Source organism: Nicotiana attenuata, chromosome 10 (genome assembly GCF_001879085.1).
Source record: "Nicotiana attenuata strain UT chromosome 10, NIATTr2, whole genome shotgun sequence".
In the NCBI taxonomy this organism is placed as follows: Eukaryota; Viridiplantae; Streptophyta; class Magnoliopsida; order Solanales; family Solanaceae; genus Nicotiana; species Nicotiana attenuata.
The window spans coordinates 19930465-19951408 of record NC_031998.1 but is presented as its reverse complement, the minus strand read 5'-3'; positions in this window follow the sequence as shown (position 1 = coordinate 19951408).

Genomic DNA, 20944 nt, shown 5'->3' with positions numbered 1-20944 from the left:
TATATATATATATATATATATATATATATATATATATATATATATATATATATGGGCTATGGGAAAGGTTATGGCGTTATATACGCACCACCACCTGATCAGCTGGTATACTTTGATGATTTTGCCCACAGCGGCCGAGATGATATGATGGGATTCCCTAAGAGGCTTGATGATGTTATGAACACATGTACCTATGCACGACATGACATTCATACGCATAATCACGGCACTGTAAGTATTTCATGATTTACAGAATTATCCAGACTTACAGGTTGAGTCATTTACTCTATATTTCTTCCATGTCTGTTATGTACTTATTTATGTGCCTTACATACTTGGTACATTATTCGTACTGACGTCCCTTTTGCCTGGGGACGTTGTGTTTCATGCCCGCAGGTCCCGATAGACAGGTCGAGAGCCCTCCAAGTAGTCTATCAGCTCAGCGAAAGATGTTGGTGCGCTGCATTTGCTTTAGAGTTGCTTGTTTGGTTAGTATGATTTAGACGTGTATTGTTTGGTATTTGTCCGACCTTTATGAAAATTATGTATTCTTAGAGGCTTGTAGATAGATGTCATGTACGTAAAACATTGTATGGCCTTGTCGGCCTATGTTCAGTACACGAATGGTTATTTTGGTCTTATAGGCCCGTATTCATATGTATAAGTTCGTACTCCCTCATGCTTTACTCGGTTCATTTACCTATGATAGAATGATATGAATGATACATTATGTTGGTACTCGGTTGAGTAAGGTACCGGGTGCCCGTCGCGTTCCATCGGTTTGGGTCGTGACAACAAGCCGACCTCTCCATTGCACTTTCACTAAAGCTATATCCTTTGATCTCAACTTTCGGACCAGCCGCTCCAAAATAGCCACTGCTTCCACATCATAAGTCAAATCACCATCTAACTGAACCGTGCTGAAATCCAAGACATGAGACGGATCGCCGATATACTTCTGGAGCATAGAAACATGAAATACCGGATGCACACCTGACAAGATAGGTGGCAAAGCAAGCTCATAAGCCACCTCCCCAATCCTACGTAGCACCTCAAAATGCCCAATGAACCGTAGGCTCAACTTGCCCTCCTTCCCAAATATCATAACGACCTTCATGGGCGAAACCTTCAGTAGAACCTTCTCCCCAACCATATAAGACACATCACGAACCTTCCTGTCACCATAACTCTTTTGTCTCGACTGAGCTGCACAAAGCCGCTCCTGAATCACTTTCACCTTGTCCAAAGCATCCTGCACCAAGTCTGTACCCAAAAGCCTAGCCTCGCCCGGATCAAACCAGCCTACTGGAGATCTACACCGTCTCCCATATAACGCCTCATATGGAGGCATCTGAATACTCGGCTGATAACTGTTATTGTAACCAAACTCTGCGAGCGGTAGAAACTGGTCCCATGAACCTCCAAAATCAATGACGCAAACGCGTAACATGTCCTCCAATATCTGAATAGAGTGACCGGATTATCCGTCCGTCTGAGGGTGAAAAGCTGTGCTCAACTCAACCTGAGTACCCAACTCTCGCTGCACGGCCCTCCAAAACTGTGATGTAAACTGAGTACCTCTATCTGAAATGATGGAAACTGGGTCACCATGCAGGCGAACAATCTCTCAGATATAAATCTCAACTAACCACTCTGACGAATAGGTAGTACACACAGGAATGAAGTACGCGGACTTGGTCAGCCGATCCACAATCACCTAAATAGCATCGAACTTTCTCAAAGTCCATGGGAGTCCAACTACAAAATCCATGGTGATCCGCTCCCACTTCCACTCTGGAATCTTTATTTGCTAAAGCAAGCCACCCGGTCTCTGATGCTCATATTTCACCTACTGACAATTGAGACACCGAGCTACAAACCCCACTATATATTCTTCATTCTCCTCCACCAATAGTGCTATCTCAAATTCCGGTACATCTTCGCGGCACCCGAATGGATGGAATAACGCAAGCTATGGGCCTCCTCCAGGATCAACTCTCAAAACCCTTCTACATTGGGCACACATATCCGGCCCTGCATCCTCAATGCCCCATCATCACCAATAATCACATCCCTAGCATCATCATGCAAAACCTTTTTCTTGAGGACAAGCAAATGAGGATCATCATACTGGCGCTCTCTGATGCGATCGAACAAGGAAGACCGAGAAACCAAACAAGCTAGAATCCGACTGGGCTCCGAAATATCTAACCTCACAAACCGATTGGCCAAAGCCCGAACATCAACCGCAAGAGGTCTCTCCCCAATAGGAATAAATGCAAGACTACCCATACTCACTGCCTTCCTACTCAAGGCATCAGCCACTACATTGGCCTTCCCCGGATGGTACAAAATAGTGATATCATAGTCCTTTAGCAGCTCCAGCCATCTCTGCTGCAACAAATTGAGATCCTTCTATTTGAACAAGTGCTGGAGGCTTCGATGATCAGTAAAAACCTCACAAGACACACCATAGAGATAATGCCTCCAAATCTTCAACGCGTGAATAATGGCAGCCAACTCCAAATCATGAACATGGTAGTTCTTCTCATGGGGCTTCAACTGACGAGAAACATAAGTAACCACTCTACCCTCCTGCATCAACACACACCCAATACCAACCCGAGAAGTGTCACAATATACTGTATAAGAACCCAAAGCTGATGGCAAAACCAACACTGCAGCTGTGGTCAAGGCGGTCTTGAGCTTCTAAAAGCTCACCTCACACTCATTCGACCACCTGAAAGGAGAACCCTTTTGGGTCAACTTGGTCAAGGGTGAGATGAAAATCTCCGAACGAACCGACGGTAATAACCTGCCAAATCGAGAAAGCTACGAATCTCTATGGCTGAGGACGGTCTGGGCCAACTCTGGACCGCCTCTATCTTCTTCGGATCAACCTGAATACCCTCACTGGACACCACGTGCCCCAAGAACGCAACTGAACTGAGTCAAAACTCACACTTGGAGAACTTAGCATAAAGCTTCTCCTCCCTCAACCGCTGCAATACAACTCTCAAATGCCCAGCGTGCTTCTCCTGGCTACGCGAGTACCCCAGGATATCATCAATGAATACAATAAAAAACGAGTCGAGATAAGGCCGAAACACACTGTTCATCAAATGCATGAACGCTGTTGGGGCATTGGTCAGCCCAAAAGACATCACAAGGAACTCATAATGACCATATCGGGTCCTGAAAGCTATCTTAAGGATGTCCGAGTCCATGATCTTCAACTGGTGATACCCTGACCTGAGATCAATCTTGGAGAACACTCTCGCTCCCTGAAGCTGGTCAAAAAAATCATCAATACGAGGCAAAGGATACTTGTTCTTGATTGTGACTTTGTTCAACTGCCTGTAATCAATGCATATTCTCATAGTGCCATCCTTCTTCTTCACAAATAGAACAAACGCACCTCAAGCTGACACACTAGGTCGAATAAACCCTTATCAAAGAGTTCCTGAAGCTGCTCCTTCAATTCCTTTAACTCCGCCAGTGCCATACGATATGGTGGAATAGAAATGGGCTGAGTGCCCGGCACCAAATCAATACCGAAATCAATATCCCTGTCCGGTGGCATGCCTGGCAGGTCTGCAGAAAATGCATCCGAAAAATCCCTCACCACCGGAACTAAATCAATAGTGGGAGTCTCTGCATTGACATCCCTCAAAAAGGTCAAATAAGAAAGACAACCTTCCCAACCATCCGCTGGGCTTTCAAGAACAAAATCACTCTACAGGGGACATAATCTGAAGAACCTCACCACTCAATCCGTTGCACCCCCGGCATAGCCAACGTCACCGTCTTAGCGTGACAGTCCAGAATAGCATGACACGAAGATAACCAATCCATGCCCAATATCACATCAAAATCGACCATACTAAGCAGCAAAAGGTCTACTCGGGTCTCCAAACCCCCAATAGTCACCACACAAGACCAATATACGCGGTCCACAATAATAGTATCGCCCACCAGAGTAGATACACGAACAGATGAAACAAGAGACTCACGGGGCGTATCCAAATAATGAGCAAAATATGATGACACATATGAAAAAGTGGAACTAGGATCAAATAATACAAAGGCATCCCTGTGGCAAACTGAGACAATACCTGTGATCACAGCATCTGAAGCAATAGCATCTGGTCTGGCTGGGAGTGCATAGAAACGGGCCTGACCACCGCCTGGTCGACCTCCCCCTCTAGGGCAACCCCTAGCTAACAGTCCTCCACCCCTAGTTGACTGGACGGGTGGTGAAGTAACTGGTGCTGAAGTCGATGACTGACTCCTCTGCTGAGGCGGAACCCCATGATGACAAGGACACTGCCTTCACAGATGCCCCAACTCCCCACACTCATAACAACCCCCTGGTGCTAGTGACGGGGACTGAAGGGAACCCCTAGCACCAGGATGGCTAGTAAAAGAACCTAGCATGGAGGAGCCCTGAACTCATGGAGCACGGGACAAACTCTGGGCTGGGAGGCCACTAAGTGACGAATGGCCCTGATGAGAACTATGAGAACCATGGCCCGATGATGCCTCGCGGTGAACTGGGCGAGCTGACTGAGCATGTCTGAATGGACGACCTCTGCCGTGCTGGAACTGATCCCCATGAGGAGCACCCCCAAACTGCCGGATCCACGAGGCCTCTTGGCCTCCCTCTTCATTCGCTCCTGATGGCGAATCAACTCTATGTCCTGAGCAATGTCAACAACCTCCTCAAAAGAAGCACCAGACACCCTATCTCTAGTCATAAGAATCCGTAGCTGATATGAGAGACCATCAACGAACCTCCTGATCCTCTCTCTGTCTGTGGGAACTAACCAGATAGCATGACAGGCTAACTTAGAGAACCTCATCTCATATTGTGTCACCGTCATATCATCCCGACGTAACTGCTCGAACTGCCTGCGTAGCTCCTCTCAACGGTACTGCGGCACATACTTCTCCAGAAAGAGAACAAAGAACTGCTGCCAGGTAAGGGGTGCTGCACCAACAAGCCTACGCCTCTCATACACCTCCCACCAAGTAAAGACAGTTCCCGGGAACTGAAAGGTAGTGAACGAGACCCCACTAGTCTCCAAAATACCTGCTGTATGTAGAATCCTCTGACACTTGTCCAAGAAACCCTAGGCATCCTCGCCCTCTGTACCACTGAAAGTCGGAGGCTGAAGTCTACCAAACCTCTCCAATCTATGCTACTCGTCATTAGGCATGACTAGTACCACATAATCCTGAGCAGGTACAACCGGTTAGGCTGGTGGTGCCTCCAGTGTCGATAAACCCTGAACAACCTGTTCGGGTGTACGGGCGGCAAGAGTCTGAGTGCCTCCCCCAGCCTGAGAAGTAGCTGCTGCAGTAGAAACAGCGACCGCTTGGGAATGATTGGTCCACACAGTCAAAATCTGAGCTAAGGTCTCCTGAAGACCTGGGATAACAATAGGCACAGCCGGTGCCTGAGCTGGTCCAGCTGGAGCATCCACAACTGGGACCTGATCATGGTGGATCTGTAGGTGCTGCTCTAGCTGCTGTGCGGGCTACACCCCTGCCCCTACCACGGCCTCGATTGCGACCTCGGCCTTTCGCGGCCCTAACTAGTGGTACTGGTGGTCGTTCGTCCTGACCGGTAGCATGTGTCCTTACCATTTGTGATATAATAGAATAATAAAAGTTTAGTTACCAGAATCAACAAATTCGCACGGCAAGAATTCAAGAATGTGAAGTTTTCCTAAAGGTTCTGCAGCCTCTCGAAGATAAGTACAGACGTCTCCGTACCGATCCTCGAGACTCTACTAAACCCGCTCATGACCCGTGAGACCTATGTAACCTAGGCTCTTCTACCGAGTTGTCACGACCCAAACTACCATGTCGTGATGGCGCCTATCGTGGTACTAGGCAAGCCGACTCTTTACCAAAAACAACACAATATTTCATCTTTCAAAGATAATTTCACACTATTTAATAATAAAACTTCATAAGAAAAATCTGAATAACGAAAGTACAGAAAGAAATGCCCGATATCGGGGTGTCACTGGTCAGGAGCATATACTAAACACTGTTTGAAGATACCGAGACTAACATAGTCTGGAATGTAACTACAAAATGAGCTACAGGAAGATAGGAGGGAGAATAATAGTGGTGCGATCGCCAGCAGCTACCTTGCCAACTCCGAGAAGAATCTACAGCTGGACTAGTCAACAGCCGCTACCCGGTCCTGATGTTCTTGGATCTGCACACAAGGTGTAGGGAGTAACGTGAGTATGCCAACTCAGTAAGTAACCAAAGTAAATAGAGACTGAGAAGTAGTGACGAGCAATAAAGCATAATAAGTTCATATCAGGAAATCTAGTAAAAATATAACAGGCTTTTAAAAGCAGAGTTTGAATCAAATTTTCGTTTAAAATCAGTTTCGGTAAAATCATTTGAAGGTATTTTTCAACAGTTCTCAAACAGAGGCTCAATGCAAAAGCGAGCAAAAATGATGGAAACATAAATAGCCCCTCGGGCAAAACATCCCTCATAAGCAGACCCTCGGGCAGAACATTACTCATATACAGCTCCTCGGGCAAACCTCACAGTCACTCATATACAGCCCCTTGGGCATATCTCATATCACTCACTCAGGGTACGCGCACTCACTAGGGTGTACAGACTCCGGAGCCCAAGCGCTATAACAAGCCACCTCGTGGCATCAATCAATCAGGTCGTCGGTCTCACTCAATCATAAATGAGTAACAACATGTTGCGGCGTGCAGCCCGATCCCATAAATATCCTCACACATCAGGCCCTCGGCCTCACTCTGTCATAAACCTCTCAAGTTACTCAGGCTATCAGTAAAAATAGGGTACTCAACCCAAAACAATATTTTATATGCATCAAAACAGAGTAATAAAGACCGAGTTATGAAATCAACAAGTATAACATGACTGAGTATAGATTTTCAACCAAAAACAGTGAGAGGATAAACATAAACAATTCGATACAATCAACACGAGTAAAGGAATCAATCCCATAAGAAAATGCTAAGCTTTAGATCGAAAGTCAAAAAGTCAACTCAAAAGTCGGGCCCACTCCTCGAAAAATCCGACAAAAGTCGCAAAATCTTACAACCCATTCAATTATAAGACTAACCATACTAGATTCACTCAAATCCGACCTCGAATCAGCTTCCAAATCCCAAAAGTTCATTTTATGAAACTCCACCATTTTTCCCCAAATTGCATCCCAAATCACTAATAGAATGACGAATTCTATGATATATTCATGAATATTAGCCAGTACCGAGTTAGAATTACTTACCTAGATGATTTTCTTGAAAAACTCCCGAAAAGTCGCCTCAAACCGAGCTCCCAAAGTCCAAGATATGAAATAAAATCCTAAACCTTGCTTATATAGTGCACTCTGAACCTCCCCACCGCGGTCCGCATAAATCCATCGCGGCCGCACGCTCCTCGCCGCGGTCCGCATAATTCTGCCGCGGCCGCGGACCCCGAGCCATACCTTTGGTTCGCATAAAATCCACCGCGGCCGCTTTCCCTCTCCCGCAGCCCGCGTAATTTTCACCGCGGCCACATAATATGTCTGCAGTCCGCACCAATTTTGTGCGGTCCGCACTTCCTACACGAGAGACCAGAGATCTGCCAACTTCCAAAGCCAACTAATGATCCGATAACCACCTGAAACTCATCCGAGGCCCTCGGGACCCTCAACCAAACATACCAACATATCCCGCAGCATCATTCAAACTTAGTCGAACCTTCGAAACACTCAAAACAACACCAGAACACCAAATTACCCTCAGATTTCAAGCCTAAGAACTTATAAACTTCCAAATTCTACAACCGACGCAGAAACCAATCAAATCATGCCCGAATGACCCCAAACCACATTCCGGACGCGCTCCTAAGTCCAAAATTACCTAACGGAGCTAACGGGACCATCCAAATTCACATCCGAGATCGTTACATACAAGTCAATATCCGGTTGACTTTTCCAACTTAAGCTTCTAAATAGGAGGCTAAGTGCCTCATTCCACTTCAAAGCCACTCCGGACCCAAACCAACCAACACGATACGATAAAATACAGCTGAGGAACACAAAAGGAAGTAGAAATGGGGGAAACAGGGCTATAACTCATGAAACGACCGGCCGGATTGTTATAATTTGACCCTTTTCCGCATATATATACACACACAAAATGATGGAATTTTGGGTCGTTATTTAGGAAAGTACATTTCAGCTTTTAAAAAGGTAGGAGAGATCACATCTTCTTTTTTTGGAAAGAAAAATAAAAAACATTGATGACAAATGACAGGTTGTCACCATTGGCACAAAAGAAAAGGTTGTATGTTCTGTATGTATGTTCTATATTTTATATTAAATAAAAAAAATTATCTATATATATATATGATATCTTTGTATCTTCTTATTTTTTTTTGAAAAAAAAACTAAGAAAGAAAATAGAAAACGAAAAATAAAAAAAATAATAAAAGAAGGAGGAGAGATGGAGTGAATCTCTTAAGTGTCAATACTTGAATGATTTCACTACCTACAAAGCATGTTGGCACACGAAACCATTCAAGATTGTAAAGGAGAACTTTCCTTTCATTTACTCTAAACTTATAACCACAACCAAACAACCATTCTCTTTCTCTTTCACAGGATTTTTAACACCTCAAGTTTACCTTTTGATTTTTGGGCCACTGAGAACTATTTTCGGTTTGAAATTTCAGAAAAAAGGGTTATTTTTCAACAAATAAGATGGAATGGAAGAATAATTTATTGTGCAAACTATTGAGCACTTTAAATGGATAGAATTTGCAAAACCACATGGACAATTCAGCTTTACCCTTATTGGAGAGTTCTACAAAAATTTAGATGAAACCAATAATGTTTCCATTGACTAGGAAGAACATTAGATTTCTCTCCAAAAGTTATTAACAATCTGTTCTCTTTCTCTATAGTGGATGACAATGCTACAACTCAGTTTTCAATAATTCAGATTTGAAACTATTAGAGAAATGGCTATGTGCTTATGGTGTTGATTGGAGTTTTACATCAACAGGTAATAAATCTTATCTCAATGGGAACAACCTAAGTGAGCAGTAGACTAATTTCTAGTACTGATCTGTCTATGGTTTCTATACCTAGACTATTGCTCTTTATTATCGACTTCCTATTGATTTTGATAAGCTCATAAATGACAACAACAAAAAATAATACCATGACTCTACTGTTCTTATGTGATGGTTCCCTTCAACGAATACTTTGTTGATAAAAAAGAAGGAATTGTTCCAAGTCCGAGTCCCTTGTTGAATCTAACAAATTCATAAGCTAGGAATTGTGGACAAAATGTGAAGAGACAGCAGGGCCAAGAAACAGGAAGAATTATGATAAGATTTTACAGGAAGAGAAAATAATGCTGAGAATTACTGAAATGGAAACAAAATTTGCAAAAACAATGATGGTAAAATTTGAGAAAATAAAACAAATCTTGAAGACAAATTGATTATGGGAATTAATAAAATGAAAAAAGAAATACAGGTGAAATGAATGCAAACTCGGGTTACGCTGATCCGTTAATGGATTTTATTCAACATGATTTTGTAGAGCAATCTTCTAGTTCACTGCCCAACTTTTTAATCGATGATGATTTTATTGATTTTCAACAAATTGCACCAACAACACTGCCACTCCTCCCACCACTACCAATTGTTTTTCAGATGTGAATGATTTCACAACTGTCATGCCACTCAATCGAAATATAGAGCCAGACCGGCACAAAAAGGGAAGCAACCACGAGATGAGATTGGAAAGGGGAAGATTGAATGCTTGGAGGATTTTGGAAGCATGTTCATCCGGCAGATTGAAATATTCAAGTGATGTTTTTCCTAAGTTAATGCTTGCAAAACATTTTTATGGGTCTTGCTTGTCTTGTCCGTTAAATATCACTATATACATATGTTAGATAACTACTTTTGCAGAAGTCAAGAGGTTGAACAATATTGAAAACCTAGATAATGCAATCGTTGGAAAGTTTTCATATGGTTGGCTGGAGTTACATGAGCTGCGTAAATTGAATTTCAATCAACATGGGATAAAAAAGTGAAGTTCAAATTTGTTTATGGTCTTATCTGTTGATACCCAATTTTTTCCTATGTATTTTTAATACTCAAATATTCTCAAAATAGCATGAGTATGCACATATAAGCATGCCCAAGAGTTTTGGTATTTTTTTTCATAATTTTTTAAGATTTTCAAAATCAATTTATTGTCTATTTTAGCAGTACAAAATCCAATAATTATTCCCAGATTATCATTTTTGGTGAATAATTTATTTCCATTCTCATATTTACACCAAGATATTCTTAAGGTGATTTTTGCATATTTTACAAATCTGTTTGGTATTTTCTAAGTTAAATTGCGTAAATTGCAATTATAGCCAATATTACGATTAACAACATTTTACAATCATAAAATTATTTTCAGTATTTTTAGATTAATATTTATACATTATTAATTATTTCAGTGCTTTTAATTTATTTTAAAATTATTTTAACTATTTTATAAAAAATAAAAGGGGGAAATTGGCTATTTAACACATAGCCCTTTATTGTTTCAATTTTAGCCCAATTTAACCCCACCCCTATAAGATTTTATTAAATCCAATTGACCCAATACCCAATTAAATTCGCCCCAGCCCAGCTCCGAATTAATTTGAGCCGTTGATCAAATAAGATCAACGGCCCAGATATTTGTTTCTTAATTAATCCCTAATCTACCCCCCTTGACCCCTCATTTTTTCGAGACCAGTCTCTCTCTCTTCGTCTCTTCCTCTCCTCCTTCTCTCTAGAACCTTTTGGTTCACCTCCGATGGCCTTCACCCTCTCTCCGGCCACCTCCAGCCTCACCTCTTTCGACCACTAGCCGCCTTGAAGCCTTATCTCGCCGGTTCCCTCTATCTCTGAGACCCCATGAGTCTCCACCGTACAAGACGGTCACTGAAGCTTTGCACGAGTTTGTTTCCGGCCTTTCTCCGACGGTTTTTGGTTCGATGGTGCTATAAACACCATTATCCTTGAGTTTCACAGCCAGGTTTCTCTTACTTCTCACTGGTTTCTTATGAAACCCTAATCTCGACCCAAACCTCTTGAATCTCTGTATTTTTAACGATTTTTTTAACTCACGCCTTTATGTTTTGCACTACTCTTTACTCGATCTTTACGATTGCTCAAGTTTTAAACATTTTGTTCCCTTTTTGAAACTAGAGTTTCTGAACCCCGTTTTAAAATCACTTTATTTTCTGATTTTGAGTACTACTTCGTGATTTTCAGCACTATTTCTAAACATTTTTTGCTTAAGTCTGATGAAACCCTAGCTTTATATGTTTGCATTTGTACTATTTGTTCGATTGTGTGTTCTGAGTTCTTCTTTGAGTTCCGTGCTCTTTGCTTTAATTTTGTTGCTAGCGTTCCATTCCCCTGCCATTCTGTGTTCTTCGCTTAGGATTCTCTACATGGTGGTTTTATACTGATTCTTGCAAGCCCTCTTTGAGACTGTGATTCTACATATTTTCCTTAGGGTTTGGTACTGATTTCAAAATTGTTTCCTTAATTTGTGGGATACTTTCCTCGATTAATATTGATTTCCTAGGTTTTCAATCTCATTCATTATTTTAAAAACTATTTTCCAGAATTAAAGTGGCATCTTGCCCTATATGTGTGCACAAATATGTTGATTGATTTGCCTGACCTATTTCCCTAATTAGAGTATCATGTACCTAGTCTTTATTGCATACTTTATGCTATTCTATTTCCTTATGTGATCATACCATGCTTTGTGATTTCTTTCCTTTTAAATAACTGCTTATTACCGTTTAACTTTGATTCCTTAATCAAAAGGGGAGTCCATATACTGATTTGATTACGATTGATGCCAGTTCCTTAATTAGGGACTGCTACCTTGTTTGTTTACTCGTATTCAGTACTATAAGTACCCCCCATTCTCTTTTTGAAAAACGAACACCTTGCATATCACAAATACACACAGCAATCACATTGCTCTCTCTCTTGTGTTACTTCTCTCTTTTGCTCTGTTCCCTGCTCCCGACTATCATTAGCCAGCTGAAAAGCTAAGGCTAATATTGTGCTTATACTTGGCTCTTGCATTCTGCTGTATTCTCTTATTACTGGTATGTTCTGATTAAATTCCATGTTCCAAACCAATATGGTTATTACTACTTCAGTGTGTTCTATTCCTAATTGTTTTCTACTTATGCTTCTGCTGTGCAACATGAGATTGATTCCTGTTTTGCCTATTGATACTCGTATGCTCATGACCACTGCTTGTTCCTAATCCTACTTGTTATGACTACATGCTGTTATTATTTACTTTTATGTCTAAATCTGACCATTTCAAAGTCTCTTTAAACTCTTTTGATTTTGTGTACCCATGCTTAGTAAGTTTGTATTAAGTCTCTGTATCCTTTGGTGATCGTTTAATGTGACCTATTTGTCCCCTTTGCTCATTATCCTTGTGTGCAACCCCCCAACTCTGTGTAAACTCTTTTTTATCAACTTTCCTCTCCTTCCTGCACTTCACACTACTCTTAGAAGATAGCTTCTACCCCCTTCGTGTGAGCATTGCTTTGGGAGCCTCTGAGTGCCCAGTGAACTTTGACACACAAGGCTGGTAATCCCACACTGCACCTGTCCTACATTTTGTTAAGTGTTTGGGTGCTGGTATTGGCCAGGGATCCAATGGGACCCTAGGGAGCTTTGCCGCACCCAGACCATGGCAAAGGCTGTGAAACTCGAAAGGAGTGAGGTTGGAAGAATGGGCCTGATTGAAGGCTCCCTATAGAATAACTTCTTAGTTTTTGTTCTTTATTATTGTATTTAAGATACTATGGGTTTCTAATTGTAAACATACGATTGGGGTTGAATAGTGAATATGGAGGGGGGGGGGGGGGGTATGCATGCTTAGCTTAAATAATGGGTAGAAAACATGCTTATAGGATTTTGTTTACTTATTTGCGCAATAGATAACCTGTATAGGACATGCATCTCATTCACTAGAGATCCCGCTTTAGGTTCTTTACTTTCAGCCTGTTATCATGTTTATCTTGCAACCATGATCAGTTAATAACGAGCAATAATTGGAATAAGCAAATAACTGTTGCTGCATTCTCATTAACATTTAGAAATCATGTTTTAGGAACTCCTATGTGCATTAGACATCCTGTTACTTATGGTGTCATACCTGCCTGAGTTGCAATTGTCAAACGTCTGATTAGCATGCTTAACCTAATAATACAAGTACGGCTAACTGTTTGTGTACCTCTTTTGAAACTAAAAAAGGGATCAAATATGCATGTTCACCCTTTAAGACAATTAGGCAATACAAACGACGCCTAGGCAAACTTTAGGCCCGATAAGAATTGATTAATCGTGTTTTACCAGTCAGCCTCCTTTAACATTTTGAACTCTGCTTTTTGTTTTGCCTCTCTGAAGTTCACTCCGTTTTACTAAAACTCCCACCCTATTTTGAAATAATAACGAAATTGTGCATATGTTTACTCTCGCTGATGTGTGCTCTATTATGTTTTCAAACTACTGGGTTACCCTTTCTACCCAGAAGCGTGCTATTTTGAATACTTATGGGATCTCGTCAAGTTACTGCATCTTCAATGTCCTCATTCTATTTTCAAAAAAAAGAAAAGAAAAACGTGTTTCAATGATTTCTTATTTATATTCTAAACTGCTGTATACTTCTAAATCTTACTGTTGTCTTTAGTCGTGTTTCTGAAAATTGAACATTCTTCAAGTCACTTAGTCTTAACTGAACCTTCTGCTTTCCCTGATAAGTTATAAAATTGTCCTCTTGAAACCTACTATTTTAACTTCAATGTTCCTGTCTTTTTTTACTCCCATCTTTGAGACCTTAAATGTGTTTGAGACGTGCTAATTACGTGTTCACTTGTGGAGGGATCTGTGAGCCTTTATTTGTCTTTGTATGTACCCTTATGTGCGGTCCTATTTGTTATGTATGTCGCTTAGCATTTTATCCTTTAAACCTGAGGGTTCAGCCTAGTCCGTACCACATAGGAACAGTGGTCCTAAATACCCTCCAGGACTTATAGGACGAGACGGGTAATAGCACGCAATAAGTAACGATACCATCCCGCGCTTTAATACCTTAACGGGGTGGGAAGGGTAGATATGGAGATGATGACCGATGCGTTAATATCCCATGTAGCCCCCTCTTCTGAGGAGTGATTACTGGATATTGCATTGACGTGATCCATATTAATCATGAACCTAGGACCCCCCCTTCCCTTAACTTTTCTTTTTTATCTGTTTTTTTTTAGAATTTGTTCACAAATTTTTTTTCCCTCTTCCTCACAGTTTCAACTTATCTGCAATGTTATATGCAAACCTCTTCTATTTGAGCCCTTTAATTGCTTGCTTGAATATGTGAAGTCACAATTATAACATGGCCGGGAACCACACTAGTGGATCTTGAGGGGTGCCTAATACCTTCCCCTCGAGATAATTTCTAGCCCTTACCCAAACTATGGTTCTTCAAACTCAAACCCTTTTAGTGTCCTGATGCACTTTAATCATTAGGTGGCGACTCTTCAATTCCAAAACCCAATTCCCAAAAGGGAACGAGTTGTCCTCCCAAAGTCGTAGACTCGATTTTCGCCTTAGAAAAAAAAAGGGGCGTCGACAGAATGGCGACTCTGCTGGGGATACTCTTTAGGCTTTTACCATTTCATGTTATTTGTGACTTTACTATTTCTTCATTGCCTTTATTTAATGTCTTCATATCTTTTCTACTACGAAACTGACTTGGCTCTTTGTTTTCTTTTCTTTAAATGCTTTTACCGCTTTCCTTCAATACTGTTGTAATTATGAGCAATCATTGTAATCGTTACTTTATGAACATGCAAATACGTGACAACTTGTTTCATTCTTGTAATTGCATCTTCAACATCATATTCCACTCGTGCCAAACAAATACCATAGCAACGCTTATAATGAGTGGTTGCGCCCTTCCGATATTATCACCCCCTAAATTTGGCAAAGGCGTATTTGCGGTAAAACCAGTCGATCAGCGGTGCAGTCGATGGTTCCGCGCCTTTCCCTCTTGAGTTGTCCGCTCAAGGGTACCGGTCTAACACCCCATAGAAACCTTACTCTGTTCAATTGTGCATGCATCACTGTCAAACCTAGCTGAGTCAGTTATGCCGTCCGCATAATGACTCTTTAAGGTAATCTTGTCCAAAGTCCATTGGGTTTCCTTGGAACCTAAACGGACATTACCACGTCTGTGCATTTATTTGGAGAACTAAATGCTGCTTATGCCAATTATTGATATTTAAATAGTCGAGTCCGGCGGGGGTAAGGGTCTAACACTTTGTTTTGCAGAAAATAAGCCACGAAGGCCCCAGATTCGGCATGGTAACCAACATTCACCCAAGGCTGCTAAGCTGGTGGGAAGACCTTCACTCCAGTGATCAGACTCTTGTCCGCAAATATTTGGGAAATTTGCCTTCTCTTTTGGAAATCCAACCCGACAACAAAATCATAGAGGCTGCAACTTTATTCTGGGATAGCGACAGATCTATGTTTCGCTTCGGGGACCTTGAAATGACACCTTTGCTCGAGGAAATAGGAGGGTTAGCTGGTATTCCTTGGGAGACTCCGGGTTTGCTTATGCCAGAAAATCGCAATGGTAGGGGCTTCCTCAAAATGATGGGACTAAAGAAAAACCCAGACTTGACCTGTTTGAAGGACTCTTACATTCCTTTCAACTATCTGTACGAGAGGTACGACCATGGCAAGTCCTACCTCACTTACCCGGATGAATTCGCCCTCACATCATTGGAGCATATCCACAGAAGAGTCTTCCTCTTTATGTTCTGCTTTTTGGGGATGATAGTATTTCCTATGAAGAACGCTAGGATCCACACCAGACTAGCCATGGTCACCAAGACTCTAATGGAAGGGATTGGCGGGCAACCTTTCAGCATAGTACCAATGATTGTCGCAGAGATATACCGAGCCTTGGAAGACTGTCAACGAGGGGCCAATCACTTTGAGGGTTGTAACTTATTACTTCAACTCTGGCTCATGGAACACCTCCAGAGGGGTGAATATCAGCAAGAGATTCTACGCAGAGACTAGGATGATCATATCGCCTTCCATCAGCCAAGGCGAATGAACTATATGCCTAACATGTTTGCCCAACCAGAAGACGCTAAAGGGTGGGTAGAATTGTTTGAAAATCTGAAAGAGGACCAGGTGCAATGGATGTTTGAATGGTTCCCTACTGAAGAGTTCATCGTCCGATCTCGGGACGCACCATTTCTTATACTCATCGGTATGAGAGGAACTTATCCTTATGTTCCCCTCCGAGTCATGAGGCAGGCAGGAAGAAAGCAGGTTATACCAAGGGTCGACAAAATGAGTCACTTCAGGGCCGACTTTCAAGATGACGATAGTCCATACAAATGCCAAGCTCAGCATATGTGGCACTGCAAAATCATCCTTAGAAAGGATTCCATAGAACCAGACAGGTACCATGCTGGTTATACGCTATACTATCCAAGTTGGTTGGAGGACGATCATAGTGGGTTAGGACAACCCGGGTCTGTTCGAGGTCACAGGGTCATCAACGAAAAGGCTGAGGTGCAGGTTAAGTACAAGCAATTGCGCAAGAGGATTCGGGAGTGCGAGAGTGAGCACCGGGAAATTCAAGAAGCCCATCAAAAGCTGATTGAAGAATGCAAAGATATAGCTGTCAGCGCCAACAAGTGACTAGGGTATCTGGAGCGGGGTTTAGTAGATTTGGAAAAGAAGTTCATCCTGAGGATTGAAATAGGAGGAAGAAGGAAGATAGGCGGAGAAACTTACCATCACATTGAGCGAGTCAACGCCGTGGACAAGGATAAATGGTGGGATAACAAGATTGAGAGTATACTGAATTGGTGTGGATACGAGCCTGGCAAGGGACTTGGCAAAAACCTCCAGGGAATCGCCAAACCCATTAAACTAAAGAAACATGGCACCACTTTTGGTTTGGGGTATGAATACACTTGGGAGGAGTTCAACCACTGGTCGCCACCATGGCGTAGTCCCTACTACCTACTGGAGCATCCGATACCTCGCCTGGAGCAGACTTTCCAGCCAGCAGATGTCATATATGGGTCAGAAGAAGAGGAAGCGTTGGCGGCAGTAAGGAATCTGTTTTTGGAAGACGAAAACATGGACTGCTGTGTCATTTTTGAGGAGGAAGGCCCTTCTATACAAGCTGTGAACCGAGGAGCACGCCTCAACAATTGGTCCGTCAGAACCACCAGAGCCCAGAAAGCTTCGGGGTAGCAAGGCTGAACAAAGCACCATGCATTACCTTTTACTTTTTCGCTAGCTGATTTCATTTCCGCATTTTTAATTTCAAAAATAAGAGCTCCAATGTTCAAAACAATTATGAAATTTATCGAAGTATTTCAGTTTCTTATAAGTCTCGCTCTTATTATTTTTTCTATCGTTTACTTTATTTACACAACATTACTATTACTTATCTTGATGAACCGACGATTGTGACATGCAACGAGACAACACAACAAACGGACATAGACTCAGAAGAGGATGATATACCAGAAGAGGTCGTTGAAAAGGTTGAGGATTTTGAGAATAGGCCTAAGTCTAACTTGGATGAAACTGAGATTGTCAACTTGGGGGATACAAAGAATGTCAAGGAAACGCGCATCAGTGTTCATCTGTCACCATCAGAAAAGAAAGAGTACACGGAATTTCTAAGGGAACAGTAGGACATATTCGCCTGGTCGTATGATGATATGACTGGTCTCAGTACATCCATTGTAGCTCACAAACTGCCAACCGATCCCACATGCCCACCAGTAAAATAGAAGCTCAGAAAGTTCAAACTGGACATGAGTTTGAAAATCAAGGAAGAGGTCACTAAGCAAGTCAAAGCCAAGGTTCTCAGGGTGGTAGAGTATCCGACATGGTTAGCCAACATTGTGCCAGTACCAAAGAAGGATGGGAAGGTCAGAGTCTGTGTCGACTACCGGGACCTCAACCGGGCCAGTCCGAAAGACGACTTCCCCTTACCAAACATACACATTCTAATTGACAACTGCGCCAAGCATGAGCTGCAGTCGTTCGTTGATTGTTTTGCTGGGTATCATCAGATATGGATGGATAAGGAAGACGCGGAGAAAACGGCTTTCATTATGCCGTGGGGAATGTATTGTTACAAAATGATGCCGTTTGGGTTAAAGAATGCTGGGGCCACCTACATGAGGGCCATGACTACTATTTTCCATGACATGATACACAAAGAGATCGAGGTGTATGTAGACGATGCCATCATCAAATCCAAGAAAGCCACTGACCACATGGAAGATCTGAGGAAATTATTCAACAAACTGAGAAGGTACAATCTGAAACTGAATCCCGCCAAATGTGCATTCGGGGTTCCTGCCGGAAAACTACTGGATTCATTGTGAGTCGCCGAGGGATAGAACTGGATCCATCAAAGGTTAAGCCAATCAAGAGTTGCCGCCGCCGAAGAACAAGAAGGACATTTTAACTATGATGGTTGGAGAATGTTTTTTGACGGAGCAGCAAATTTCAAAGGAGTTGGCATATGAGCAGTCTTAGTATCAGAAACCGGCCAGCATTATCCGGTATCTGCCAAACTCAGGTTCCCGTGCACCAACAACATGGCCGAATACGAAGCCTGCATCTTAGAGCTCAAGCTGGCCATTGATATGAACATTCAGGAGTTACTAGTGATGGGGGATTCAGATTTGCTCATAAATTAGGTCCGAGGAGAATGGGAAACCAAGAACTCCAAGATACTCCCATATCTGCATCATGTACAGGAGTTGAGGAAGAGGTTCACAAAGACAGAATTTCAGCACGTCCCTAGAGTTCAGAATGAGTTTGCCGACGCATTGGCCACCCTATCGTCTATGATTCAGCATCCAGATAAGAACTTCATAGATCCTATTCCGAATAAGATTCACGACCAACCAGCTTATTGTGTTCATGTCGAGGAAGAAGCAGACGGAAGACCATGGTTCCATGACATCAAGGAATATTTGACAACGGGAGGATATCCGGAACTTGCAAATGCTACTCAGAAACGCACACTTCGGAGATTATCTAACAACTTCTTTCACAGTGGAGGAATCTTGTATAGGAGGACTCCCGATTTGGGATTGCTAAGGTGTGTCGAAGCAAAGGAAGCATCCAGGTTATTAGAAGAAGTTCACGCTGGGACCTGCAGTCCGCATATGAACGGTTTTGTCTTAGCAAAGAAGATACTCCGAGCTGGTTATTTTTGGATGACTATGGAAACAGACTGTATCCAGTACGTCCGAAAGTGCCATCGCTGTCAGATACATGCAGACATGATAAAAGTGCCTCCAAACGAGCTTACTGCAACAAGCTCGCCATGGCCGTTCGCCGCTTGGGGAATGGATGTTATCAGACCTATCGAGCCTGCCACATCAAACGGGCACAGGTTCATTCTAGTGGCAATTGATTATTTCACCAAATGGGTTGAAGCAGCGTCATATAAGGCAATGACTAAGAAAGTCGTGGCAGACTTTGTTCGCGACCGCATCGTTTGTCGATTCGGCATCCCAGAGTCGATCATTACTGACAACGGTTCCAATCTCAATAGTGATCTGATGAAAGCAATGTGTGAAACATTCAGGACCAAACACAAGAACTCTACAGCCTACAGACCTCAGATGAATGGAGCTGTAGAGGCGGCCAACAAGAACATCAAGAAGATACTGAGGAAAATGATAGAAAAACATAAGCAGTGGCACGAGAAGCTATCATTTGCTCTATTGGGGTACCGCACCACGGTTCGCACATCAACCGGAGCAACTCCCTATATGTTGGTTTATGGTACAGAAGCAGTCATCCCCGCCGAAGTAGAAATTCCCTCTTTGAGGATCATACAGGAAGCAGAACTTGACGACGCGGAATGGGTAAAAAGCCGCTACGAGCAGCTAGCTCTTATAGATGGGAAGAGAATGAATGCAGTTTGCCATGGTCAATTGTATCAGAACAGAATGTCCAGAGCTTTCAACAAAAGAGTCAAGCCGAGACAGTTTACACTGGGGCAGCTGGTGTTGAAGAAAATATTCTCGCATCAAGATGAAGCCAAAGGGAAATTCTCTCCCAACTGGCAAGGTCCGTACATGGTTCATCGGGTTCTAACAGGAGGAGGCCTCATACTTGCAGAAATGGATGGAGAAGTATGGCCAAAGCCGATCAATTCAGATGCAGTGAAGCGATACTATGTGTAGCCATTTATGATTTCTTTATGATGTAATTTGAACTACGTCTGACCTGATTCCCGTTTAAGAGGGGATACGTAGGCAACCTTATGGGTTCGGTCACAATTCAATAAAATTTTCATTTCCCCCCGATATTGGAAACCGGGGCAGAATTTGAGGAGGACCCTCAAAATTTCGAAGTCGATCTTCAGCCAATCATCGCACGCAGCCGTTGGAATCACCAACCCAGTAAGCTAGGGCAGAATTTTGAGGAGGACCCTCAAAATTCTGAAGAGAGAGGTTGCAATGTCTTGAACCGTGTCGCAGTCGTCGGTTCACTAAAAGAAAACTATTTTTTTAATTATATGATTACGTTACATTTTTCACCAAATCATGCATGTCCGTTATCAAAATTGTTTTGTTTGGCAACGCTACCCCAAGGATACGCACAGTATCACTGAGACAAGGGTCGAGCAGGACGAGCAAAGTCCATGGGGATACGAACTAACCTTCCCCTCTTTTTCAGAACTCACGATTTTTCTTTGGATACAAGCACTCAAATCGTAACATCATCAGATATATCTATGCACTCATAACTTCTCGGGAACTAC